General features: G+C 52.7%; 1 protein-coding gene across 2 annotated transcripts in view; it reads left to right on the forward strand.

The window, feature by feature from the left end:
- Positions 1-265: 265 nt before the first annotated feature.
- The window catches only part of DLGAP4 (DLG associated protein 4), a 178,360-nt gene continuing 152,190 nt past the window's right edge, over positions 266-26,435 (forward strand). For both annotated transcript variants that reach the window (XM_084888641.1, XM_084888640.1), the window contains exon 1: positions 266-418. The gene's annotated coding sequence lies outside the window, so the exon portion shown is untranslated. The remainder of the gene's footprint in view (positions 419-26,435) is intronic.

The following is a 26,435-nucleotide window of genomic DNA, read 5'->3' on the forward strand; positions in this document are numbered from 1 at the left end:
AGGATCTCTAGGTGCCCTTCCGGTTAGCCACTACGCTTCCCTGGCTACGGAGACCCTCCCCTCCCCAAGGGCCGCGGGGGGAGAGGGGGGAGAGAGAGAGGGGAGGGGAGCGCCGGATGCAGCGCCGGCCCCCCCCCCCCCCAGCCCCAGCCCCAGGCCAGCGGCGGAATCCACGCCTGGTTTTGGGCGCAGCCGCGCAGCCCCCTCCCCCGCGCTCCTCCCCGCCCCCCGCCCCGCGGCTCTCGGGGAGCCAGGGTGCGCGGCTCCTCCTCCCGCAGCCGCATCTGGGGCGCCGCGCCGGCCGGAGCACAGGCATGGGGCGCCCGCGGGCCGGGCCCGGGGCCTAGGCGGGCGGACCGGCGGACCGGAGGCGGCAGCGCGGGGACCGCGGGCCCAGGCGGCCGAGGCGCCGGCGCAGGTGAGGGCGCGGGGGCGGGCGCGGGGGCCCTGACACCCTGTCTGAGGCTGGTACCCCACAGCCCGGTTCTTCTCCAGGATGGACCTCCCGAAGCCGGGGGGTGACACTGGCGCAGAAAAGCGCCCCCCCCCTCCTACCCCCCAGCAGTGTGTCTGCCGAGCCCCGAATCTGAGGGGCAGCCCTGCGGCTGGGAAGCCCCCTTCCCCGGGAAGGATCTCCCCAATCCAGGTCTCCCCAGACCCTCAAATGAGGGGGCGGGGGCGCTGGGGCCCGGAACCCCCTCTCCAGGGCCAGACCCCGCCCCCCCTCCTTCCAGGTCTGATTCCCCCCGACTCCCCCGTGGCAAGGGACTGCCCAGGCTGGGAGCCCCTCTGCAGGCCGGCCCACCCTCCATCTGCAGGGCGGCCACGGGATGAGGCGGACCCCTCGGCATGGCCCCCCAAGCTTGGATCGCAGGCGAGGGGGCCCTGCCAGCGCGGGGCCGTTCCTCCATTCAGCCCGCCGCCGCCTCCATCCCGCCTCGGTAGTCCCGGCGCCCGCCCCGCAGGCGTACCCCCTCCTGCCCCAGCTTTTCCCCGGGACCGGGACCGGGACCCGGACCGGGACCGGCATCTGGGGAGGGGCGAGGGCAGCCCGCACCCCTCCGGCGCTGCACGGCGCCCCCTCCCCGTTCGCGGGCTCAGGAGGGGCCGCACTGCCCCAGCACCTGGCCTGGGGGGGGGGGGGGGTGCTCACATGGCTCCGGGAGGCCCCCACGTGCGGCTCCCCCTCCCCCCGCGGTGAAAGGGGCTCGTGTGCGGAGCGATGGCAGGTGGCCCAGGTGGCCAGAGAGGACAGCTGGGTCCAGATGTGCCCGCTGAGAGGGGACATGTGCTCTCCGGACATGTGATGTCCCCTGGCCTCTTTGGACCAGCCTCCCTCCTCCGATCCTCCTCCGTCCTCACATTCCTCTCCCTTCTTCATTCCTCTCCGGCTCCCAGCCTTCCTTCCTCCGCGCCGCCTGCGCTGCAAAGGGGCTGCCAGAGGCTGTGGATGTTTGTTATGGGGGGAGATGAAATGCCCGAAGGGGCTATGGGTTGGTGAAGGCCAGGTGTTGGGGTGCGAGGGTGAACGAGGTGCCCTGAGGATGGGAAGCCTGGAGCTTGGAAGGCAGCCCTGATGGGGGGAGGGTTCCCGCACCCCCCTGCCTGCTAGTCAGTGGAAATGACAGAGGGGGCGGGGGCTGCAGTCCCCAGCCCAGCGGAGGCTGTCCTGGCCTTCCTTCCTGTCCGCCGCTGCCGCACCTCCGTTCCCCCGCCCAGGTCCCCGGGTCCAGGCGCTCGCTGCCTCTGTGCCTTCACCTGTGGGAGGGGCTGCGCTTCTGCCGAGCTGGAGGTTGCGTGAAACCATCCCAGAAAGTGGCTGTTGGAGGAGCCCGGCTTCTGTCCCACGGAGGGGAGCGTGGGCTGCCTGGTCCCAGGGTGGCCCGGTCCCAGGGTGGCCCGAGGGGCCTGAGCCAGCCTGCTGTGGGCAGCGGGGCTGGGTGGGGCCGCAGAGCTGAGTGGCCGATGGGCGGCTGGAGTGTCGGGAGCCACAGCCAGGCCCCAGTGCTGGCCGTGGTCCAGTGAGCAGCAGATGCCGAGTGTGTTCCCAGCAGCTCCTGGCGACACCGCCGTGCACACGGGGCAGGTGTGCGTGCACGTGTGCCTGCGCTGTGGCAGGGTGCGCCAGGGCTCCTGGGTCCTCCGGAGCAAGAGGCAGCAGCTCAGCCTCTGCCAGTGTGCCTGTGTGTGCTGTCCACAGCGCCCTCCCCTCATTCATTCATCCATCAGAGGCCAGGCTGGGCCTGTGCTGGGTGCTGGGGACGTGGGATAGCTGGACATGGTCCCCACTCTCAGGGAGCCCCCCTGTTTTGTGTGGGAGGCAGTCTGTGCTGGTCATCGGGGACAGGGCACAGGGCCCAGATTGGGGAGAAAGTGTGGGGTAGAGCCGGCCTGGTGGCTGAATTCTGTGGGACCCAGGGCAGCCCGGAGAAGGAGCTGCCAGTTTGAGGGCTGTGCCTGGCAGTGGAGCTGGTGTTTTTTAAGAGGACACAAAGGATAAAGCTGTACTTTAGACCTGTATAAAGACTCCGTGACATATTGGACGTACCGGGCACCCACTGGTATCTTGTTAGGTTCTTGTGTGATTTGTGGGCCATTTGCTCTATAAATGTCGGCATTTCTACATGACGGGAAGGCTCTGAGGAGCTGGGTACTTTATGTGACAGGAAGCAGGTGGTCTCTATCCTTCCATTCATCTGTGATGGATAGAGTCATTCATTCATTCAAAAAAGCATTAAAAATAGCATTATCTGGCTAAGTACATTTAAACACTTCCACTTACACATTCTGAAATGTGAATTAATAAAACCTTTTTATATATATATATTTTTTATTAATTTCAGAGAGGAAGAGAGAGGGGAGAGAGAGATAGAGAAACATCAATGATGAGTGGAAATCATTGATTGGCTGCCTCCTGCACGCTCACTACCGGGATCGATCGAGCCCACAATTCGGGCATGTGCCCTTGACTGGAATCTCACCCGGGACCCTTCAGTCTGCAGGCCGATCTCTATCCACTGAGCCAAACAGGCTAGGGCTGAATCAATAAAACCTTGAGTGCAGATTTTTTTTTTTTTAAAGTACACAGAAGATACTCAATAAATGCCTACAGCTCCTAGGGTGAAGCTCAGCCTCCTCCCCCAACCAGCCACTTGTGCAGCCGTATCCTGTACCCCCTCTCCTCCCTCTTTGGCTCCGGTTCCGCTGGCCTGCTTTCAGTTCCTGGAGCAGGCCATGCTCCCTGCAGCCTCAGGGACTTTGCACGAGCTGGTTCCTCTGCCTGAACCAGCCCTGCATTTACCTACTTACCTACTACTCATCATCCGGGTCTCAGCTCAGCCATCACTTCCAGGAGAAAGCCTTCCCTGACACTCCGGCCAGGTTGTGTCCCTGTCACCACCCTCACAGCCCCTGGGGCCTCTGCCTTCACCCAGTCACCACCCATTATTGGGTGCTTCTTGGTGTGGTTAGTGTGGGGAGAGGCGGGCCACCTCTTCAGGTCATCCCCCTGGCGCTGAGGACTTGGCTCTTCCTCCGCCCTCAGTCCATTCGTCTTGGCTAAATAAACGGACGGACATGGTCTGGGCCAGACTGAGTGCAGGGCTTGGGGGCAGAGCAGAAGCCTTGGCCAAACCCAGTTGCCAAGGTGACCATCCCCCAGGGGTGCCTGGCCTTCACCTGGGTCTGCAAATCCAGAGGCATTTGGCTGACTTCTGTGGAAGTTAAGCTTGTGGCTTCTAAAATCCCAGCGTGTTTGTGGGACCCCAGGTGCTTTAGAAGAGTCTGGGGGGCCACCTGTGGGCGGGACCCTGTGATTTGGGGGGGGGGGTAATCAGTGACCATCTAGTCGGGCATTTATTCCTGCAGCAGTTTGTCTGCTTACATCATCACCTGCTCACGTGTTCATCTGTTCTTTCGCTTACTAGGTCACCAGCTGGTCACCCTTCCATTTCCTAGTCTTTGATTTCTTCTTTAGGCCCCCAGGGCTCTCAGGGCCCGGCTGCATGCCAGGTCTGGGGACAGAGTCACACCCAGGAGGCCCTGTCCGTAAACAATAGTCACATTGCCTCCCAGGGATGGAGGCTGGTCCCAGTGATGGAGGCTGGGAAGGGGCCACTAGTGTGGACCTGAGGAGGAGCTTCCGGGAGGACGGGCCCGGGATCTGGAGCGTATTGTGGAGGATTAGAGGGTTTCGGGTAGATGGAGAATGGCAGGGAAGGCAGAGGACAGCATTGGTCAAGGCAGGGAGGCAGCCCAGGGCCAGGCAGGCTTGGAGACGATGGGTCACAGGTCCATATAGGAGAAGGCCCTCCAGAGCAGGCTACAGGGAGGCTGGTCATGGAGGAGGGACAATGTGCCATCATGGTGGGCATCCAGTCTATGCCAGGAGCAGTTCTGTCCCCCTGGATCAGGGGTGGGGAACCTTTTCTCCTGCCAAGGGCCATTGGATATTTATAACATCCTTCACGGGCCATACACAATTACCCACCTAAAAATCGGCCTGCTTTGTTTGGTCAAACATGTAACCTGGCCTTGGCGGGATCAGGCCAAATGATTCTGCAGGCCTTATATGGCTCTCGGGCCTTATATGACCTGAGGGCCAGATGTCCCCCCTCCCCCCCTCTTCCCTCCCCCCTCCCCGATGAAGCATGACCCCTCTCGGATTCAGTTGATAACCTGAAGGTTTGGACCCAGTGATCTCAGCGGAGCCCGCTATGTGCCCTGCTCAGGGAGGGAGGGAGGAGCCGACATGGGTGCTGACAGCCCAGGGAGGGAGTCCTCAAGGTCCTGCTCCCCTTGGGGCGTGCGAGGGGCTGTCACAGGGTGGGCTCGGTTTGCCCTGGTGGCTGTGGGGGCTTGGAAGGGCAGCGTGTGCTGGCTTCGGAGGCATGGGCCAGCGGGGCAGAGTTCCAACAGGAAGCGCTGTCAGAGGAGGGGGTGCAGGGGCTGGCGGGGTTGGGAGGGAGTGCCCACTGTGCAAACTCTCCCTGCGCCTAGCCCCCCTCTGCGATGGCCTGGGCCGGGACTGAGGCCTGCAGGGTGTGTGCAGCACTCAGAGTTAATCCCCACGTCTTCTAGCTACCCCCGGGCACAGGAATGAAAGGGACGTTGCCTCCCTTTGACAGATGAGGAAACGGAGGCTCGGAGCAGTGGGTGGCTGCCCAAGGTCACTCAGAGGAGGGGGGTTCACGCTGCAGCGCGGGAGCCCCCCCCCCCCGCCGCCGGGTCCCTGGGGCGCCCCGGGGAGGGCCCTCTTGCTCACGGATCGTACATCATTCCTGAGCCGATGAGTGGGTCCCGGATCCCTCTGTGCCGGGTTTCGCAATGCCGCCTCCTCCCTGCCGAGTTGTCTGACGTGGCCTTTTCAAAAACCCAAAATGAATGGAAGCAAATTTTGTTTGGAGAATTTTTGCTACACCCTTCACTAGGGCTGGTCGCAAAACCAGGCTCGGGGATCCCTGCTGGTGTTGATGATGATGATGATAATAATAACAACAGTGTCCTTGGCTAACATCCATCCATTCAGCAAAGCGTCACTGACCTGACCATCTGCCAGGAGTCTGCACGTCGCTGGGCCCTTTATTTCGCAAGCATCCGCTCTCAGCACCTTACCTCCAGCCTCCCCTGCAGGCCCACCACGCCCTGCTGGTGTGATCCCCGTTTTGCAGCGGAGTGAGCCGTCCGAGGCCCACAGGTGGTGAGGTGGCAGCGCCAGAATACAAATCCAGGCCGGTTGTGCTTAGGGCCTGGTCTCAGCCCTGTGTCCTGGAGATTCTGGACAAATTCCCGTTTGTTCGACAGAAGTGATGGTGGGGCTGAGAATCAGGTGCAGACCCAGGTCCCGGCTTGGAGAGCCTGGGCCCACGCTGGGGTCAGCCTGGTCGGAGAGCTCAGAGTGTCCCTGCGTGCCGGTGGCCACCTCCCTAGCCCAGGTGTGCACTTTAGAAGGCGGAGAGCTGCGGCCTCTCCCAGCTCCTCGCCTCACACACAGCTCCGGAAGGTGGCCATCGCTCAGGCTTCCTGGGGGCGGGGGTTAGGGGAGGGGACATGGGTGCTGAGCAGTGACCACGCCCGCAGTCCTGAGGGAGAAGCAAATGCTCGGTCTCTGGGACCATCCTGTGAAGGGGCAGACCACACACACACACACACACACACACACACACACACACACCCCGGCCGCCCCAGGGCCCGGCCAGAGGGAACGTGGTGGCTGTCTTCCTCCCTCTGTGAAGAAGCCTGGGCAGGAGCCCCTCTCGGAGTTGCTCCCGAAATGGCTGAAGCGACCTTTGGTGTGTGAAGGGTCACCTTTAAAAAAATACATCATGTGGGCAGGTTCTGTCTTTGATAGTAGAAATGGGGCAGGCATCCCCAAACACAAGACCATTTATTGAGCACCTGCTGTGTACCTAACACTGCATACAGGCGCCTGTGATGGTGCAGGGGTGAGGGGTGCTCCGTGCCACCAGGTAGCAGGGCTGGGAAGCAAGACCTTGACCTCTGGGTCCGGGTGTTTTCTTTCTGTGGTGCCAGATGAGCCTGCCCTGACGGGGGGGTTCCGGGCGGTGGGCACTGGAGTAAGAGTGGCCAGCTGGTTTGCTGCTGTGTCCCGACTGAGTCCCAGCGTCCCTCTGGCATCCTGGTCTCCATCTACTGGTTGGGCGCTGGGGCTGGGTCTCCAGGCTCCCCCAGCTCAGCTCCCCCGACTCCAGCAGAGGAGGGAGCCGGGCTTCTCTCTGGCTGGTGCTGGGAGCCCTCTCGGTCCTCACCCCGGACCCTGTGCCTGGCCCCCCACCTCTCCCTGTCCCCCCAGCCCCAGCCAGAGAGGGAGCCCTTCCTCCCGCCCACTGCAGGCTGCGTGCGTGACGTGACGCAGCAACCCAGGGCCCTGGAGCGCAGCGGAGACGGGGATTCGGGTTTGCTGAAGGCAGGGGAAGAAAGGTTCTTCCCACCACCCCCAGCTGCCTGCCTGCCTGCCTGCCTCCCCTGGCTGCTGCCAAGCCTGGCACCTCCTCGGCTGGCTCTGCCAGATCCACTGGGGTGGGGGGAGACTCAGGGCTGGAGCCGGCCTCGCTGTGGGACCCTGGCCCGGCGGCCCGCCTTTCCCGGGAGCGTGTGCCGTGAGTGATGGGCTTCGGGTGCCGAGTCGGCCGGCAGCTCTGCAGAGGCGGCTCTGAGGGCGTCACCTGTGACCATGCCTGCCATTTGGAGGGGCTGGGCGGTAGTCCAGCCACGGCATTAGGGTTGGCTCCAGGGCCCTCTGCCACATGTGCTGTCCAGCTGTGCACCTGCGGTGGGGGGAGCCAGGTGCTGGGATCATCCCCATCTTATACCTGGGGAAACTGAGGCTGTACACCGGTGGGTGCTGGAGGGAGAGTTTGAACTCCGGTCTGCGTGACTCCGGCACCCAGAGGCCTGTGAGCCTCCCCGGGTCTCAGTTTCCCCATCTGCGCAGTGAGTGTGCAGTGGGGGTTGTGGCTGCCCCTGCCCATCTCCGGGCCCTCACCGGTTCTGCTGGGAGTTTTCTGAGCCTCTCGCCGGCCTCCAGCTCCATCCTCAAAGCCACGTGTGCAGGCAGGCGAGGAGGTGTCAGATCTCCTCTGGGGAACCTGCCGCCTTCGGGTGAGATTCCTGGAGGACCCGGACTGTGGGGCCTTCCAGGGCCGGCCTGGGCCGGCAGAGGCTGGTTGGCTCTGGGTCCCTGTGGGTCTTGGCTGGCCGTGCGGCCAGGCCTCTGCCTGTGTGTGCATCGGACCCTGTGTATCTAGTTCACCAGGGACTGGGAGCGGGCAGCGTGGACAGGGAGGTGGTGCCGCCCTAGGCCCTTTTCCACCCCTGCTCGTGTGTGTGTGTGTGTGTGTGTGTGGGGGGGGGGTGTTTGTGCATGTGTGGGTGGTTGTGTGTTGTGTGTATATGGTATGTGGTGTATGTATATGTGGGGAGGGTGTGTATGTATGTGGTATTTGTGGCATGTGTGTGGTATGTATGTTTATGTGTATATGTGGCATATAGTTGGTGTGTAGTGTGTGTGTGTAGTATGTATATATAGTATGTGTGTGGGTTTGTGTGTTTGTATGTGTGTAGGAATGTGTGATATATGTGTGGCATGTGTATGTTTATATGTATGTGTGTGGTGTGTGGGTGTGGTATGTGTGGGTGTGTGTGTTTATATGTGTGTGGTGGGGTATGTGTGTATATGGTATGTATATGGGTACATGTATATGTAGGGAGTGGGAGGGCACGTGTGTGCATGTGTGTGCATGTGTACATGACATTGCCCCCCCCCCCGCCCCGAGGCCAGGCCTTTGTAGATTGTCAGATCCTCTCAGCACTGGGAGGTAGGTATTATCATTACCTTCCCTTTCCCTCTTTTTCTAAGTTTTCATTCAGCAAACCCGTTAGGTGGCTGCTGTGGGTGTGGAGCTGGTGCTGGGCGTATCAGCGAAGGGCCCCTGCTGCCCTGGGAAGCCCAAAGCCTCTAGGGAGGCTGGCAGCCATGACATAAACACCAGGGATGACTGTAAACCCTCCTCAGCGACAGCTGCTGCTACCCCTGGCAGTGCAGACCTGACCAGCCGGGGCGGGGAAGGCTGCCCCGAGGAGGGGCCTGGAGCTGAGAGTGAGAGTGAGGAGTGAGCCGGTGGGACAGCCTGGCCCAGGCCCTTGCTGGGAGCAGCCTGGGGTGTGAGGGTCTAACTGGAGAGAGGAGGCGAGGCTGGGCCGGAGGAGGACCAGGCCTGCGGGCTGCAGGGACTGCTGATGCCTGAGGACACGGAGGCCCAGAGGGCACAGCAGCCTGCCCAGGGGGCGGGGTATTGGCTGAATGTGGATCTGATCACCGAGGGGTTTCTGGGGGCCGCCCGGGCTGTGGCTACAGAGTCCCTGGCCATCACTGGGTCCCGCTCCGGGCGTTTGAGCAGCTTGCCTGAGCTCCTGCAGCAAGTCAGTGTGGGGATGGGCCTCCTCCTCACAGCTCTCCGCCCCTCCCCGCACCAGGGCTTCCCCTGAAACTGGAGCCCCGGCAGGGTCCAGCGCAGGCAGACTCAGTGCTCTCCGGGCCGGTCACGCCAGGCCTTCCGCACTGGCTGGGAGGTCAGCTGTCTGCCTCTGCTGGTCAGTGTATCGCCAAACTCTGCTGCCGCTGGACAGGCCGGGCCCAGGCAGTGGGCAGCCTGGAGTGGGCAGTGGTGGGCAGGGGCGCCTCACGGCCAGCAGCCCTGAAGCGCCAGGAACCAGTGGCCAGGGAGGGTGTGATAAGTGACAAGGCCATTCCTGGAGGCTGATGGGGAGGCAGCTCTGTGCCAGGAGCCCTGGGGTGAGTCTGGGGTTTGGCTGCAGAGCAGAAATCGGGTCCCTTTCCCACCCCACCTCCCCTCTCAGGTGTCTCTTGGCTTCAGTTTTCATGGCCTGTATGCCCTCTACAGCAGGCAAAGCCATCGGTCCAGAAACCACGCCTGACCCCTCACCCCGTCCTGGCCCAGAGCCTGGAGCCGCTGATGCCTTTGCCACCTGCCTGGGTGTGTTTTGCAGCCCCTCCTGCCCCCGTCATGCCCTCTCCTGCAGCTCAGCTGAACGACTTGGGACTCCCGTGTCTCCGGCCCCAGCCTCTGCGCTTACTGCTCCCTGTGACTGGAGAGGCCTTCCTCACAGTCTTCACTCAGTAATTCCTATCTGCTGTGAGCCCAGCCTCTCCCTTCCTCCCCCCTCGCCCCGCCCAGGAGACCTGCCCTCTCATCCCGGAGTCACCTCGCCCAGACTCCAGAGGCCTGTGGACTGTGAGGTCCACGTAGTGTCTGCTCCCCCACCAGGCAGAGGCCCCCCGGCAGGGCCGGGCTGAGGCCTGGCACACAGGGGGTGCACAGATCATGAGTGTCTCCCGAGCCCGGTGGCTGGAGGACAGCAGATGTCCCCACAGAGGGGCCAGACACGTGGCAGGTGTCTCAGGCAAGAGCCAGGTTGACATCCCATGGTGGCGCCATATTCCTTCCTTCCCTCCCAGGCCCATCTGGGGTGCCGTGAGGTGCTCAGGGGCTGAGCAAATGAGAAGCTGGCTGGTTGGTTACCCTATTTTAGCTTGCGGGCCCACCAGGGCTTGCTTATTTATTTATTTATTTATTTGTTTGTTTATTTATATTTTGCCAATCTGAGAAGCCCAACTGTTTGAAAGGGATATATTTCTCCTTCTTTAGGCCCCTGGAAAAAAATTTTTTTTTCTTGGAAATAAGGTTGATTTTATTGTGTTTTATCCAAATAATGGTGAAGTGTGGCCATTGATAAGAGAAAGGAAGCAGCAACACGTTCACCATCCAGAGCAGGGTCCTCAGGCTGAACTGGTGCAATAATTTTTAAAGAAAAAAAAATTACACTTGATTGGATTTGGGGGAGGGAGTGTAAATAACTGTAATAGTCGCTTATGGGCATGTATGAACTGCGCTTACACGCCATCTATAACATTTGTTCCTGCAGGTAATCTGGGAGGGTACAGCAGGGACCCTTCTTCATTTTTCAAATGAGACGAGTTATGCAAACACATAAATGTTGCAGAGTAAATATTAAGATGCAGATCTCCTGAATCCTAGATAAGACGTTATAAAGACATATGATACAAAGCATGCATGGAAAAATTTAACGGTATGTTAATTAACAGAAGTGTAATGACTCAGATTTCTCTGAGGCTCAGGGAGGTGAAATAAATTGCCAAATGAAACAAAAACTGTAAATTACCAAGGCCCCTGAAATTTTGGGACCTGTTTGTTACTGCAGCCTAGTCCACACTGACTGATACAAATATCAGCTACGTGCCGGGCATTGTCCTAGGCCAGTGGTCGGCAAACTCATTAGTCAATAGAGCCAAATATCAGAGGAGGCGCCGAGCACATAGGAGGTGCCCAGCACATTAGGAGGTGCATAGCACATACAACGATTGAAATTTCTTTTGTGAGCCGAAAGCCGACTTCTGTGCATGGGCCACAAAGTTTCAATTGCACTGTACGTGCACGCCCGCACGTGGTATTTTGTGGAAGAGCCACACTCAAGGGGCCAAAGAGCCACATGTGGCTCGCGAGCCGCAGTTTGCTGACCACAGGCCTAGGCGCTGGGAATAGTAATATTCGCCTCTTGAAGGGCTGCCGTGAGAATTCTCTGCAAACTAACACGTGAAAGCCTGCAGCACTGTGCTGGCCCAGGTCAGCTCCGCGGTTAGGCGCGTTGGTGCAGGCCTGTCCTGTCTGAGAACAGAAGGCAGCCACGCAGGGAAGGCTGAGGCTGGGAGGGAGGACCCTGGACAGACTGGGGGGCGCCAGGGGAAGCAGCCCCAGCCTGGGTCACGGGGAAGCTCACCCTCCTGAGCCCTGGTCGCCCCCTCTGTCTCCCCTTCTCAAGGCTCACCTTGTGTTAGTTATCTATCGAGGCACCCCAACACGGAGCGGCTTAACACAGAAAGGGGCACTTCTATCTCGTTCTCACACACACGGTCTGCCTGGGAAGCCGCGGTGAGGGACTCTGGTTCAGGCGCATCGTCGGTAGGTTAATGGAGTGATGCTGGCGGTTTCCGGGAGGTCTGGGCCGGACCTGGGCTTCAGCCATCTCTCCAGGACCCCCGTGACTCTGGGCCCCGGTGAGGCAGGGAGAGGGAGCACGGCTCCCCGCAGGGCGCTCTGAGACCGGCCTGGGCGCCGCCAGGACCCACACGCTCACCCCCTGCGCCGTCCTGCCCGGGGTCAGAGCGGTGAGGTGAGGAGGGAAGGCGCCAGCTGTGTGGGGTGTTAGTGCCTGTGTAAAAATGGGGCGTTAATAGCAGTGAGTATTTATGTCCAGACATTTTAATGCACAAGTTTTTTTTTTGTTTTTTTTAAAATATATTTTATTGATTTTTTTACAGAGAGGAAGGGAGAGGGATAGAGAGTCAGAAACATCGATGAGAGAGAAACATCGATCAGCTGCCTCCTGCACACCTACTGGGGATGTCCCTGCAACTAAGGCACATGCCCTTGACTGGAATCGAACCCGGGGCCCTTCAGTCTGCAGGCCAATGCTCTATACACCGAGCCAAACGGGTTTCGGCGCTGGTCTTGTTTTTCATTGGAAAAGCAGTGGCAGGTGGCCAGGCCTCCGTCCCGAGGACCTGGGGAGGCTTTTAGGAGCCATGGGCCGACTCCCCAGGAGGAAGTGAGCCGATGCTGAGGGCTGGCCTGCCGGAGTCCTGGCTCCCCTCACCAGCTGCGTGGCCTGGAGCAGATCACAGAAACCTCTCTGAGCCTCAGTTTACCCATCTGTTCCCATGGGTAACAGTGTCACTGCCCTGGAGGCTTGGTGTGAGGGTTCGGTGAGGTTCTGTGTGTTAAGGTGCCGAGGACAGGGCCCAGCACAGAGTAGGTGCCCAGCACATGGTAGGTGCTTAGCACATAGGAGGTGCCCAGCATATATGAGGTACTCAAGAAAAAGCAGCTACTGTTGTTATGCTCTGTCAGGAGTCCACACACACACACACACACACACACACACACACACACGCACACGCACACACTCCCCAACTCTGATCCAGAGCAGCTCACAGGAAGTGGTCTTGGCCTCCCGGTGAGACCGGCACACGGGGACACACTTACCTCCAGTTCACGGCGGGCACCGGGGCCCAGCTGAGACAGCCCGAGGCTCCGTGCGGAGCTGGGACTGAAGCACAGGCCTCTTGACTCGGAACCTGGTGCTCTTCCTGCCGCCCGCTCTGAAGGGCCCTCGGGGGAACCTCAAGTAGCCAGAGAGGAGCCTGGGAGCCTCAGGGAGCTGGAACAGGACACCTCGGTCCTTCACCCATCGCTGCCCAGGCTCCCGGTGACCCTCTCAGAGGTGCCCCTCTCTGTGCCTGTGCTGCCACAAAATGTCCGGAAGAGTCTGGACTCTGGACTACTTGGGACCAGGGTCCCCTATCCTGGGCCTGCCTCTATGTCCCTTCCCCCAGACCCACCCTGTGCCCCTCCCCCAGACCCACCCTGTATTTCCTCCCCCAGACCACCCTGTGCCCCTCCCCCAGACCCACCCTGTATTTCTTCCCCCCACCCTGTGCCCCTCCCCCAGACCCACCCTGTATTTCCTCCCCCAGACCCCCCTGTGTCCCTCCCCCAGACCCCCCTGTGTCCCTCCCCCAGACCCCCCTGTGTCCCTCCCCCAGACCCCCCTGTGTCCCTCCCCCAGACCCCCCTGTGTCCCTCCCCCAGACCCCCCTGTGTCCCTCCCCCAGACCCCCCTGTGTCCCTCCCCCAGACCCCCCTGTGTCCCTCCCCCAGACCCCCCTGTGTCCCTCCCCCAGCCCCACCCTGTGTCCCTCCCCCAGACCCCCCTGTGTCCCTCCCCCAGACCCCCCTGTGTCCCTCCCCCAGACCCCCCTGTGTCCCTCCCCCAGCCCCACCCTGTGTCCCTCCCCCAGACCCCCCTGTGTCCCTCCCCCAGACCCCCCTGTGTCCCTCCCCCAGCCCCACCCTGTATTTCCTCCCCCAGACCCCCCTGTGTCCCTCCCACAGACCCCCCTGTGTCCCTCCCCCAGGCCTCCCCTGTGCCCCCTCCCCCAGGCCCCCCTGTGTCCCTCCCTCCTCTGTGGCCTGGCTTGTGCATGGCCCACATTCAGGCAGCAGCTTCCGGTGGGAGATGAGCAGTGGGGATCTCCCTTGGGGAAGCCCACCCAGGCCCACCCCTGAGCCGGGGCCCCTGCGGGCGGACTCCTTCTGCCAGGCCCGTGGCTGTGGGCCTGTCTGCAGCCGCTCCCCAGGCTGTGGGCCTGCCGCCCTCCCACTCCCTCCCTGTGTGTCCTGCTTGGGGAGCAGATATATTTAGACAAAATACTTTGTTCTGTACAAATTCCCCATCCACCGTGCTTCTGGCCGCAGGAGGCAGGGCCTGAGAGCACCTCCCCTGTCCCTGGAGTCGGGCTGCTGGCGGGGAGGCGGGGGAAGGCAGGGCACGCTGCTCAGAAGGGCTCCAGGTTTTCCTCTCCCGCTCCCGTCCCTACGCCCACACCTCTCTGACCTTCGGCCCCCACGTCACAGCCACGCTCAGTCACCCCTCTCTGCTCCCACTTCCTCTGAGCCGCTCGGTCCTCCCGCGCCCGCTCAGCACTCAGCACACGTTCCCCCTGCAGTCGGCGGTCACACGTGCTCCTGTCTGCGGCCAGGCCCCGCTGGACTCTGGCACAGGGAGATGACGAAGGAGGGCCTTCCAGGTGGCACATCCTGGCCTGGGAGAGGGGTCCCAGCCACAGGACAGCGTCTGTGATGACCTGAGCCACCGGTGATGACCGCAGGGAGCCCGGGAGGAGGACACTGAGCCGGGGGCGCGGTCAGGGAGGGTCCCCGGAGGATGGAGTGGTCCGGGCTGAGACCTCCAGGTTCAGTGGGAGGGAGCACTCCCGGCCAAGGGGACAGCAGCATGCGCTCAGGCCACACGTTAGCAGGGACAGGGCTGCACCTGGGAAAGTGGAGCCGGGAGGCGGGCAGGGGCCGGACCTCCCTGAGCCCCGAGTGTCCGGCTGGGGGTCTTGCTCCCCAACTCCCTCCCTGCCCCTGAGCGCCGGAGAACCGAGGGCAGCGGCCGAGGCCGAGGCGGTGAGCCCGCAGGCTGCCAGGCAGGCTCTCCCTGCCGCCCCCAGGCCGCCGGCTCCACGCAGATGCGGGCGCCCAGCCCGGCCGGCCGGGTGGGAAGCAGAAATAGCTCACACGTGCTCCCGCCTGGGGAAGCGGCTCCTCCTCCCCCGCCTCAGTGCCTCTCGTCCGCACCGAGTCAAGGACGGCTCGGTGCCTGCGAGCTGGGTGACCTTCCCCCTCCGTTTATTAATACACCGCCCACTGGGGCTGCGGCAGAGCTGGGAGCGTGTGCGGGGCAGGGGAGGGACAGGCCGGTCCCCCAGGAAGCGAGATGCTGAGAGGCTGCTGGGAAAGGATACCTGCTGCCAGAGCTGCCCGGCCAGAGAAGCCCCAGGCGCAAAACGGAGTGTAAATCCCCGTGTCCACCTGTCCTGGTGGCCACCCTTCACGTTGTGGTGTCCGTCCTCCAGAAGCTGAGTCGGTCTGCCCTGGCAGATGGATTCACTCGTTCGTTTGTTCATTCGTTCATCGAATATTTGCTCAGTGCTCACTCCATGCCAAGCCCTGTGGTGGGCAGAGGGGACATGGCTCTGCGTGAAACAGACACTCCCCTGCTCCTAAGGAACTCAAAAAGCAGGGAAACCAGCCATGAGGCCGACGGGAGAGTCATGGGGTCTGTGAGCACCAACAAGAGGTCCCAGCCCAGACAGGGGGCCGGGCAGCCTTCCTAGAGGAGGTGACACTGTGCTGAGGGAGGAGCAGTCGCCCTAGCAACGAGGAGCTGGGGACAGTCATCCTGGTGGAGAGCGGCAGGTGTGCAGGCCCTGTGGGGTGAGGGCGGTGGCGTGTGCAGGCCCTGTGGGGTGAGGGCGGTGGTGTTTGCAGGGAAGAGAAACGAAGAAGGGGAGGCTGGAGTATGGGGGTGAGGAAGGAGAACAAAGCAAAGCCTGAGGGGATGGTGGGGACCATGCCGTGTGCGGCTCATGGGTGTGGGGGTTTATGTGAAAGCATGGGCTCTGCGTCATGAACACAAGGCCTGGGTTCAAATCCAACTCAGCCACTTAGCCGGCCAACTCCAAGCCAGTTACCTAACCCATCTGTGCCTCAGTTTTCTCATCTGTCGAGTGGGGCCAGGAATGGTCCCTACCTTCTGAGGGTGAAAAAATGGCCTACAGGAAGTGCTCGTTAATGGTAGCTCATATAATTTTGAGGTCATCTGTAGATGAAGGGTGTACGTGCTAATGAGTTTGCATAAATCAAGTCTTTTAGTCCTGTTCATCTGTAGCTACTTTCCCCCTTGCTGTTGGCCATCTTTCTGAGTCAGTGGCTACAGAGTATTATTATACTTAAAATGTTGTTTGTAATGTGTTGTAGAAAGCATTAATCTCAATTGTATAGTATAGCTTGATTCATATATATATATATATATATATATATATATATATCCTATCTAATAAAAGAGTAATATGCAGATTGACCATCACTGCAACACACAATATGGCTGCCCCCATGTGGTCAAAGATCCTTCCCCCATGTGGACACAAGATGGCCATTACAAGATGGCCAGCAGAGGAGGGAAGTTGTGGGTGATCAGGCAAGCAGGGGAGGGCAGTTAGGAGTGACCAGACTGGCAGAGGAGGGAAGTTGGGGGCAAACAGGCTGGCAGGGGAGCAGTTAGACATCAGTCAGGCTGTCAAGGGAGTGGTTACGGGGTGATCAGGCTGGCAGGCAGAAGCGGTTAGGGGCAATCAGGAAGGCAGGCAGATGAGCAGTTGGGAGCCAGCAGTCCTGAATTGTGAGAGGAATGTCTGATTAAATGGGCAGTCAGACATCACTTGAGGGGTCCCAGATTGGAGAGGGTGCAGGCTGGGTTGAGGGACACCCCCCTACCCCCATGCACGAATTTTGTGCACTGGGCCTCTAGAGTGTGTGTGTGTGTGTGTGTGTGTGTGTGTGTGTGTATAAAACACCTGTAACCACTACTCAAATCAAGATATAAGCTATTTCCAGCTCCCCCAGAGGCTCTGTCATGTCTTTTCCCAGTTAACTCCCTACCCTTTACCCCTAGAGGTAACCCCTATTCTGACTTCTAAAACCATAGCTTAGTCTTGCCTGTTTTGGACCTTCCGAGAAATGGGACCATACAGGATGTCTCCTTTGTGTCTGGCCTCCCTTGCTCCTCACTTCGTCTGTGAGGTTCATCCATGTCCTGCGGTGGGTGGGTTGGCAGTTTATCCTATCATGTTGCTGCCTAGTCTTCCCCTGAGTGAGTGTTTCCTACTTCACCCAACTCCAAACAGTCCCTCCCAGAGAGTTCCAGGCGCTCCACAGTCTCACTAGCGCGGATACTGAGGGGGGCTCCACCATGCAGTCATTCCTAACAGCTGTGGGGCCTGGCTGTGCAGTCAGACCACCTCGAACCAGCTTCCAAATGATGGAGGTTCAGGCTGTTGCCAACCTTTACATGACTTAAAAAAGTTTAAAAAAAAAACAAAAACAAAGATGAAGCAATGAAATAAAAATTAAAAAAATAAAATAATATGCCAAAACCGGTTTGGCTCAATGGATAGAGCATCAGCCTGGGGACTGTAGGGTCCCAGGTTCGATTCCAGTCAAGGGCATGTGTGTGTGTGTGTGTGTGTATAAAACACCTGTAACCTCTACTCAAATCAAGATATAAGCTATTTCCAGCTCCCCCAGAGGCTCTGTCATGTCTTTTCCCAGTTAACTCCCTACCCTTTACCCCTAGAGGTAACCCCTATTCTGACTTCTAAAACCAGGTCACATCCCCAGTAGGGGGTGTGCAAGAGGCAGCTGATCGTTGACTCTCTCATCGATGTTTCTAACTCTATATCTCTCTCCCTTCCTCTCTGTACAAAATCAATAAAATATATTTTAATAAAAAAATAAAATAATAGAAGCAACCTAGATGTCCTTCAATAGATGAATGAAAAAATAGAGATACATCCATTTAATGGAATATTTATTATTCAGCAATAAAAAGAAATGAGCTATCAAGCCACAAAAAGACATGGAGGAGCCTTAAACACAATTACTGAGTGAAAGAAGCCTGTCTGAACAGATTACATACTGTCTGATCCCAACCAGATGACACTCTGGAAGATGCGAAACGACGAGGGACAGGGCAAGGATCAGTGAGGTTGCCAGGGAAGGGAAGGAGGGAGAGATGAATAGTTGGAGCACAGAGGGTTTTAGGACAGCGAGACTCTTCTGGATGTTACTGAAATACATGACATTCTACATTTGTCAAAACTCATGGAATTTTACAATACAAAGCGTGAACCCTAAGAGTAAACCGTGGACTTCAGATGATGATAATGTGCCAATACTGGTTCATCAATTGTAGCAAAATAGACCACACTAATGCAAGATGTTACTAATAGGGGGAAACTGTAAGGGGGGTGTGGAAGGGGTATATGGGAATGCTTTACTTTCTGCTCAGTTTTTCTGTGAATTTCAAACTGCTCTAAAAAAAAGAGAGCCTATTGCCCTAGCCGGTTCGGCTCAGAGGATAGAGTGTTGGCCTGTGGACTCAGGGGTCCTGGGTTTGGTTCTGGCCAAGGGCACACGCCCGGGTTGCGGGCCGATCCTCAGTAGAGAGCATGCAGGAGGCAGCCGATCCATGATTCTCTCTCATCATTGATGTTTCTCTCCCTCTCTCTCTCTCTCTCTCTCTCTCTCTCTCTCTCTCTCTCTCTCTCTCTCTCCCTTTCCCTTCCTCTCTGAAAGCAATAAAAGTATATTTTAAAAATTAAAAATAAAGCTTACTCATTTAAAAATAAACAGTGAAAGTACAATGTAAAAACATTAAGAAGGAAGAAGATGAAAACAGCCGCCACCAGAGGAGTCCATGGCCGTGCTGGAGACTGCCCGTGGCTTGTCCTCCGGGGCGGTTTCCTTCGTGCGGGAGGACACAGTGACACTGCTGTGTCTTCCTTCATCCCCTCTGCCCTGCTCATTCTCGTGGTGGGAGCTCAGCCCCAAATTACTCAAAACTCTTCCTGAACGTCATGTTTAGTGGCTCTCTGAAGTGGAAGGAGATTTAAATTCTGATGATGGGATTGGAGTCATTGTGTTTGGCGGGGAAAAATGGAGCTTGATAAAGTGATGTTATTGTGGCGTCTTAGAATATGAGCATTGCATTTTAGGAGACATGACCTAGCATTAACAGCATCTTACTTGATACCAATTGCATCTTAGACTCTCAGTACTGTTATCTTCAAATGGCAGGATGAGGGGTATTTACATTCTGGAAATAAATGATTATGGATCTTTGAACAGATGAGACTTAACATTTCAAGACTCAAAAGAATTTTCAAACCTCTAAGTTGAAAAAGCAGTCAAGCTATTCGCCCTGCCTGGTGTAGCTCACTGGTTGGAGCGTCAGCCCGTGGGTTCGATTCCTGGTCCAGGGCAGAGACCCGGGTTGCAGGTTCACTCTCCGCCCATGATCGGGGCCTGTGTGGGATGCATCCTCCCTCCCTCCCTCCCTCCACTCTCTCGAAAAGCAATGGAAAACATAGCCTCAGGCAAAGATTAACAATAACAGCAACAGAAAACCAGTTGAGGTATTTGAGTTTAATCTCTCTTTTTTTCTAGTGTAACTTATCCCCCACCCTCCTTTTATTTAAAAAAAAAAAAAAAAAAAGCTTTTACTGAGGTATAATTGCCATACAATAAATCACAAATATTTAAAGTGTTCAAATTGATAGGCTTTGACAAATGCACCTGTGAAATCATTGCCGCAATCAGGATAATGAGCATATCCATCACAACCAAAGGTTTTTTCCATGTCCCTTGGGAATCCCCCCTCTTGTTCTCTTTCTCCCCCTCCTCCCCCCTACTCTTACCCCTCCCCTCCCCAGGCCAGCATTCCTTGTGTTCCTAGAATTCTATATATGGAATCTTATATACTCTTTTTTTTCTCTTAGTATCTATTGATTTCAGAGAGGAAGAGAGAGATAGAAACATCAATGATGAGAGAGAATCATTGGCTGCTTCCTGCACGCCCCCACTGGAGATCGAGCCCACAACCTGGGCATGTGCCCTTGGTGGGAATCGAACCTGGGACCCTTCAGTCCGCAGCCTGACGCTCTATCCACTGAGCCAAACCAGCTAGGGCTCTTACCTACTGGTTTTGTTTGGCTGCTTTCACTCAGCATAATTATTTGGAGGTTCATCCATGTTGTAACGTGTGTCAGTAGTTCATGCTTTTTTATTGCTGAGTAGTATACCGTTGCACGGATTTGCTACAGTTTATTTGCTTGTTGATGGATTTTTGGGTTTGTTTCTACCGGTAGTTGGGGCTATTATAAATAAAGCTTCTATGAATGTGTGTGTACAAGTCTTTTAATGAACATATTCTTCCATTTCTCATGGGGAAATTCCTAGGACAGTGGTCGGCAAACTCATTGGTCAACGGAGCGGCAAACTGAGGCTTTGAGCCACAGTTTGCCGACCACTGTCCTAGGAGAATGACTGGACAGTATATGCTTAACTTTTTATGAAACTGCCAAGGAATTTTCCAGAGTGGGTGTACCCTGTTAAATTCCCACATTCCAGTTCCTCCACATTCTCTCCAACACTTGGCAGAGTCGATCTTTCTAAGTTTAAGCGTTCTAATAGATGAGATCTCATTATGGTGTTAATGTGCCTTAACGCGTTTCCTTAATGACCAGTTGTGTGAGCATCTTTTCAGGTGCTTATTTGCCACTTATGTGTCTTCTTTGGTGAAGTGTCTCTTCAAATATTTTGCCTGTTTTTAAATTGGACTGTTTTCTTATAATTCAGTTTGGAGGGCTCTGTATTCCGGATACAAGTTCTATGAAGGATCTGTGTTTTGCAAAGATTCCCCACCCCTGCCGTCCGTGGCTTGTCTTTTCATTTCTTTAGGAGTGTCCTTAAGAGCCCAATCATTTTTTAATTTTGATGAAGTGCAATTTATAAATTTGTTCTTGTATGGATTGTATGTGGTGTTATCATATCGAAGACATCTTTACCTAACCCAAAATCCTAAAGGCTTAGTCTATGTTTTCTTCTTGAAGAGAAATTTTAGGTTTCCTATTAGAACTATGATTTTTATAAATAGTGTAAGGCATGGATTAGATTTCACTTTTTGCTTATAATTATTCATTTATTCCAGCACCGTTTGTTGAAAAAAAACAGGCTTTACTGCATTGTCTGTGTTCCTTCATCAGAAATCAATTGGTCATATGTGTGTAGGTCTATTTCTGGACTTTCTCTTCTGTTCCATCAATCAATTTGTCTATCTTTATGCCAGTATCAAATCACACTGTTTTGCTCCAGCTTTGCTCTTCTTTTTCAAAGCTGTTTTGACTGTTGTAAGTCCTTTGCATTTCCACATGAATTTTGGAATTCACCTATCAATTTGTACAAAACTGCCTGTTGAGATTTTGATTGAGATTGATTTCAATCTCTAGGTCAATTCTGGGGGAAAGAACAGCTTAACAATATTGAGTCTTCTAACCCATGAGGAAGGCATCTCAATTTATTTAGGTGAGTTTTTTGTTGTTGTTTTTTTTAATCTTCACCTGAGGATATTTTCCCATTGATTTCAGAGAGAGTGGAAGAGAAAGGGAAAGGCAGAGCAAAACATCGATGTGAGAGAAACACATTGATTGGTTGCCTCCTGCACGTGCTCTGACTAGGGCCCTGGCCAGGAAGGAGCCTGCAACCGAGGTACGTACCCTTGACCGGAACCGAGCCCAGGACCTTCGGGTGCACAAGCTGACAGTCTATCCACTGAGCCAAACAGGCTAGGGCTTAGGTGTTTTTTAAAACATATCCAGCAGTAGCAATTTAGTTTACCATATTTGGGTCTTTCACATCTTTTGTCATATTTACTCCTAAATATTTCATATTTTTTATGCTATTAGAAAAAGTATTTTTAAGTTTTAATTTTTTGATTATTTTATCTAGTATATAGAAATAAAATTGCTCTGGCAGGGTAGCTCAGTCGGTTAGAGCATTATCCCGATACAACAAGGTTATAGGTTCAATTCCTGGTCAGGGCACATACAAGAATCAACCAATGAATGCATAAATAAGTGGAACAACAAATCAATGTGTTTTTCCCCCCCTTTCTCTCCCTTCCCATTCCTCTCTCTCTAAAATCAATCAATAAAAATTTGAAAAATTAAAAAAAATTGATTTTTATATATTGATCATGTATCTTGTACATTGGTAAACTTATTAGGTATAAAACATCTTGTGTGTGGATTCTACTGGATTTTTCTATATAGGTGAACATGTCATTTACAAATAAAGATAGCTTTCAAAAAATATATATGTTTTTATTGAGTTCAGAGAGGGAGGGAGAGGGAGGGAGGGAGGGAGGGAGGGAGAGAGAGAGAGAGAGAGAGAGAGAGAGAGAGAGAGAGAGAGAGAGAGAGAGAAACATCAATGATGAAAGAGAATCACTGATCCTCTGCCTCCTGCACACCTCCCATTGGGGATTGAGCCTGCAACCAGGTATGTGCCCCGACCAGAAATCAAACCTATGGCCTCCTGGTTCATAGGTAGATGCTCAACCACTGAGCATGTTGGCCGGACTAAAGAGAGTTTTATTTATTTCCAGCCTGGGTGCCTTTTGTTTCATTTTCTTGTTAATTGCCTTGGCGGGAACCTCCAGTGCAACATTGAATAGAACTGGTGAGTGGGCCTCGTGTCTTGATCCTGATCTCAGAGGGAAAGCGTTCTGTCTTTTACCATAGAGTGTGCTGTTAGCTGCGGGGTTTTGTAGAAGCCTTCACCAAGCTGAGGAAATTACCTTTTATTCCTAGTTAGCATTTTTTTAAAAATTAAGAATGAATGTTGGATTTTTGTCAAGTGCTTTTTCTGTGTCTTGGGATGATCACATGGTTTTTATCGGTCTGTTAGTATAATTAATTAGATTGATTGATTCTCAAATGTTAACTAACCCTGCACTACTAGGATGAGCCCCATTTGGCCTTTTAATAAACTATTGTCGAATTAGATATGCTAACATTTCTTTTAGTATGTTGGCATTTATGTTCGTGAGGGATCGTGGTCAGCAATTTTCATTTATTAAATTTGTCTGGTTTTGGTATCAGAACCCTATAAAATGAGGTGGGAGGTATTTCTTCAATTTTTTATAAGAGTGTGTAGAATTAGTATTACTTCTTCCAAATGTTTGATAGAATTACCAGTGAAGCCATCTGAGCGGTGAGTTTTCTCTGTGGGAAAGTTTTATCTACAAATTCAATTTCTTGAATAAATAGAGGACTATTTAGGTTATCTATAGCTTTTTGATGAGCTGTGGTAATTTGTATCTTGAAGGAATTTATCCCTTTTATCTAAATTGTCAAATTTATTGGCATAAAGCTGTTCATAATACATGTGATATCTCTTTTTTTAAAAATAACAGCTTTATTGACATAATTTACATATCATACATTTTACCTATTTGAAGTGTACAAATTGGTGGTTTTTCATAGCATTGTACAGCCATCACCATATCAATCTCAGACCATATTTATCACTCCCCTGCAAAAATCCATCCTTATTAGCAGCCACTTCCCTGTCTCTTACTCACTCCCCTATCCTCAGCCCTAAGCAACCACTAATCTATTTTCTATGTCTTTAGATTTGATTATTCTGGATATTTCACCTACACAGAATCATACAATATATGGCCTTTGGTGACTGGCTTTTTCCTCTTAGCTTAATGTTTTCAAAGTTCATAGAAATTGTAGTGTGTAACAGTACTTCATTCCTTTCCATTGCTGAATGGCACTCCATCATATTTATCCACATTTTTTCAATCCACCCATCAATTTAAAAGCATTTGGGTTGGCCCAGCTGGTGTTGCTCAGTGATTGAGTGTCAACCTATGAACCCAGGAGGTCCTGGTTCTATTTTCGGGCAGGGCACAAGCCTGGGTTGTGGGCTCAATCCCCAGTCAGGGGTGTGCAGGGGGCAGTTAATCAATGATTCTCTATTTCTCTCTCTCTCCCCCTCTCCCTTCCTCTCTGAAATCCAGGAAAAAAATATTTTTTTAAAAAACAAACAAACAGAAACATTTGGTATGTCCTCTTGTTGGCTATTATGAATAAAGCTGTTTTGAACACTGTTTACAAGTTTTGTGTGGATATACTTTCATTTTTCCTGAGTGTATATCTAGGAATGGAATTGCTTGTTCATATGGTCTGTGTTTAATCTTTTGAAAACCTACCAGGCTGTTTTCCAAAGTGGCTATTTTACATTTCTACAGCATTTTCCCCATATCCTCACCAACATTTCTTATTGTCTGCCTTTTTAGTTATATTCATGCTAGTGGATGTGAAGAAGTATTTCGTAATTTTGATTTGCCTTACCCTGATGGCTTAATGATATCAAGCATCTTCTCATATGTTTATTGACCATTTGTAATTCTTCTTCCAAGGAATGTCCATTAAAATCCTTTGCAAATTTTTTAGTTGGGCTACTGGTCTTTTTATTATTGAGTTGTAAGAGTACTTTATATATTTTGGATACCAGTTTATTATCAGGTACATGATTTGCAAATATTTTATCCCATTTTCTCCATTGTCTTTTCATGTTTTTGGGTTTTTTTTTTAATCCTGACCGCTAGGATATGTTTAATGATTTTATTTATTTATTTGTTTGTTTGTTTGTTTGTCTATTTATTAATTAATTAATTTATTTATTTTTAGAGAGAGAGACATCAATTGGTTGTCTCCCTACTGGCCATTGAACCCTCAACCTCTTAGCATATGGGATGATGCTTTGACCGACTGAGCCACCCACTACCCCTCCAGGGCTCTTTTCATGTTCTTGATAGTGTCCCTTTAGCATAAAAATAGTGTCCTTTATAGTCTTTTAAAATTTCAATGACTTTTTTTTTCTTCTGTGCATGTGCTTTTGGTGTCATATCTCAGAAACCAGTGCCTAACTCAAGGCCATGAAGGTTTACACCTCTGTTTTCTCATCAGAGCGTTATAGTTTCAGCTCTGACATTTAGGGCTTTGACCTACTTTTGAATAAACTTTTTGTTCAAGGTGTGAAGTTGAGGTCGAACTTCATTCTTGTGTGTGTGGTTATGAAGTTGTGCTATCACCATTTGTTAAAAAGATGGTTCTTTTCCCCATGGAAGATCTTGGCATCCTTGTTGAAAATCAACTGACCATAAATGTCATGGTCATTTTTTTCCTGGACTCACAATTCTGTCTCATTGATCTATCCTTAAGACAATACCACACTGACTTGACTAACTGGGTCTTTGTAGTGAACCTTACTATCCTTTTATTATCTGTAGTGATGTCACCTCTTTTATGCTTGATACTGGTCATTTGTGTCTTCTCTCTTTTTATATTTTATGTGTAATAAATTGAATACAATCTCTTTTATATTTTATTTCTTTGATCAGTCTGGCTACAGATTTATCAATTGTATTGATTATTTCAAAGAACCAGCTTTTGATCATCACTGAGTTTTCCCTATTGCTTTTTTGTCTTTTATTGATTTCTATTCTGATCTTTATTATTTCCTTTCACCTACTTAGTTTGGTTTAATTTACTTTTCTAGTTTTATAAGGTAAAAGCTGAGGTCGTTTATTTGAAACCTGTCATCTTCACTAATACAGACAGTTCATGTTATGAAGTTTCCCCTAAATACTGCTTTAGCAGCACCCCACAAATTTTATGTTGTTGTGTTTTTATTTTCATTTAGTTCAAAATATTTTCTGACTTCCCTTTTTATTTCCTTTTGGCCTGAGGGTTATTTAGAAGTGTGAATTTCATGTCCAAATATTTGGGTATTTGTGGGGAATTTTTCTGTAAGTGATTTTTACTTTATTTCTATGTGATCATTGAACATACTTTATATGACTTGAATTTTTTAATTTTTTTTCTTCATTTCAAAGAGGAAGGGAGAGGGAGGGAGGGAGGGAGGGAGGGAGGAAGAAAGAGAGAGAGAGAGAGAGAGAGAGAGAGAGAGAGAGAGAGAGAACCATCAGTGATGAGAGAGAATCTTTGATTGGCTACCTCCTTCATACCCCACACTGGGGATCGAGCCCACAACCCTGGCATATGCCCAGACTGGGAATTGAACCATGACCTCCTGGTTCATAGGTCAACACTCTATCACTGAGCCACTGGACCTGGCTTAAATTTTTTTTTAATGTATTAAGACTTGTTCAGTGGCCCAGAATATGGTCTATTTTGGTGAATGTTCCATGAAAAGAATAGTATGTATTCTCCTGTTGTTGGGTGGAGTACTCTGTAAATGCTAGTTAGGTCAAGTAGATTGATAGTATTGCTCAAATATTCCCTCCCTCCCTTATTTATTTTCTGTTTGCTTGTTCTGTCAGTTCTTAAGAAAAGGATATAGAAATCTCTGATTATAACTGGGGGTTTTTCCATTTCTCCTTGCATTTCTATCACCTTTTGCTTCATATATTTTGAAACTTTGTTATTAAATGCATAAGTATTTGGGGTTACTATCCCTCATGGTGGATTGACCTCTATATCATTATGAAATAACTTACTTTACCCCTTCTGATGTTAATATCACCTTCCAGTTTTCTTTTGATTAGTGTTAAAATGGTTTATATTTGTCCTTCCTTTCACTTTTAACCCATTTGTATTTTTATATTTGAAGTGCATTTCTTAGACACAGTACATAGTGGGTCTGTTTTTTTGTTTTGTTTTGTTTTATCCAATCTGAAAATCTCTGTTTTTCAGTTGGGGTATTTAGACTACTTACATTTAATGTGATTGTTAATATGGTTAAATTTAAATATTTTATACTGTTATTTGTTTTCTATTTGTCCTATCTATTCTTTGATCTCCCTTTTCCTCTTTTTCT

This window comes from Pipistrellus hanaki (genome assembly GCF_964339955.1).
Source record: "Pipistrellus hanaki genome assembly, chromosome: 6".
NCBI lineage: Eukaryota > Metazoa > Chordata > Mammalia > Chiroptera > Vespertilionidae > Pipistrellus > Pipistrellus hanaki.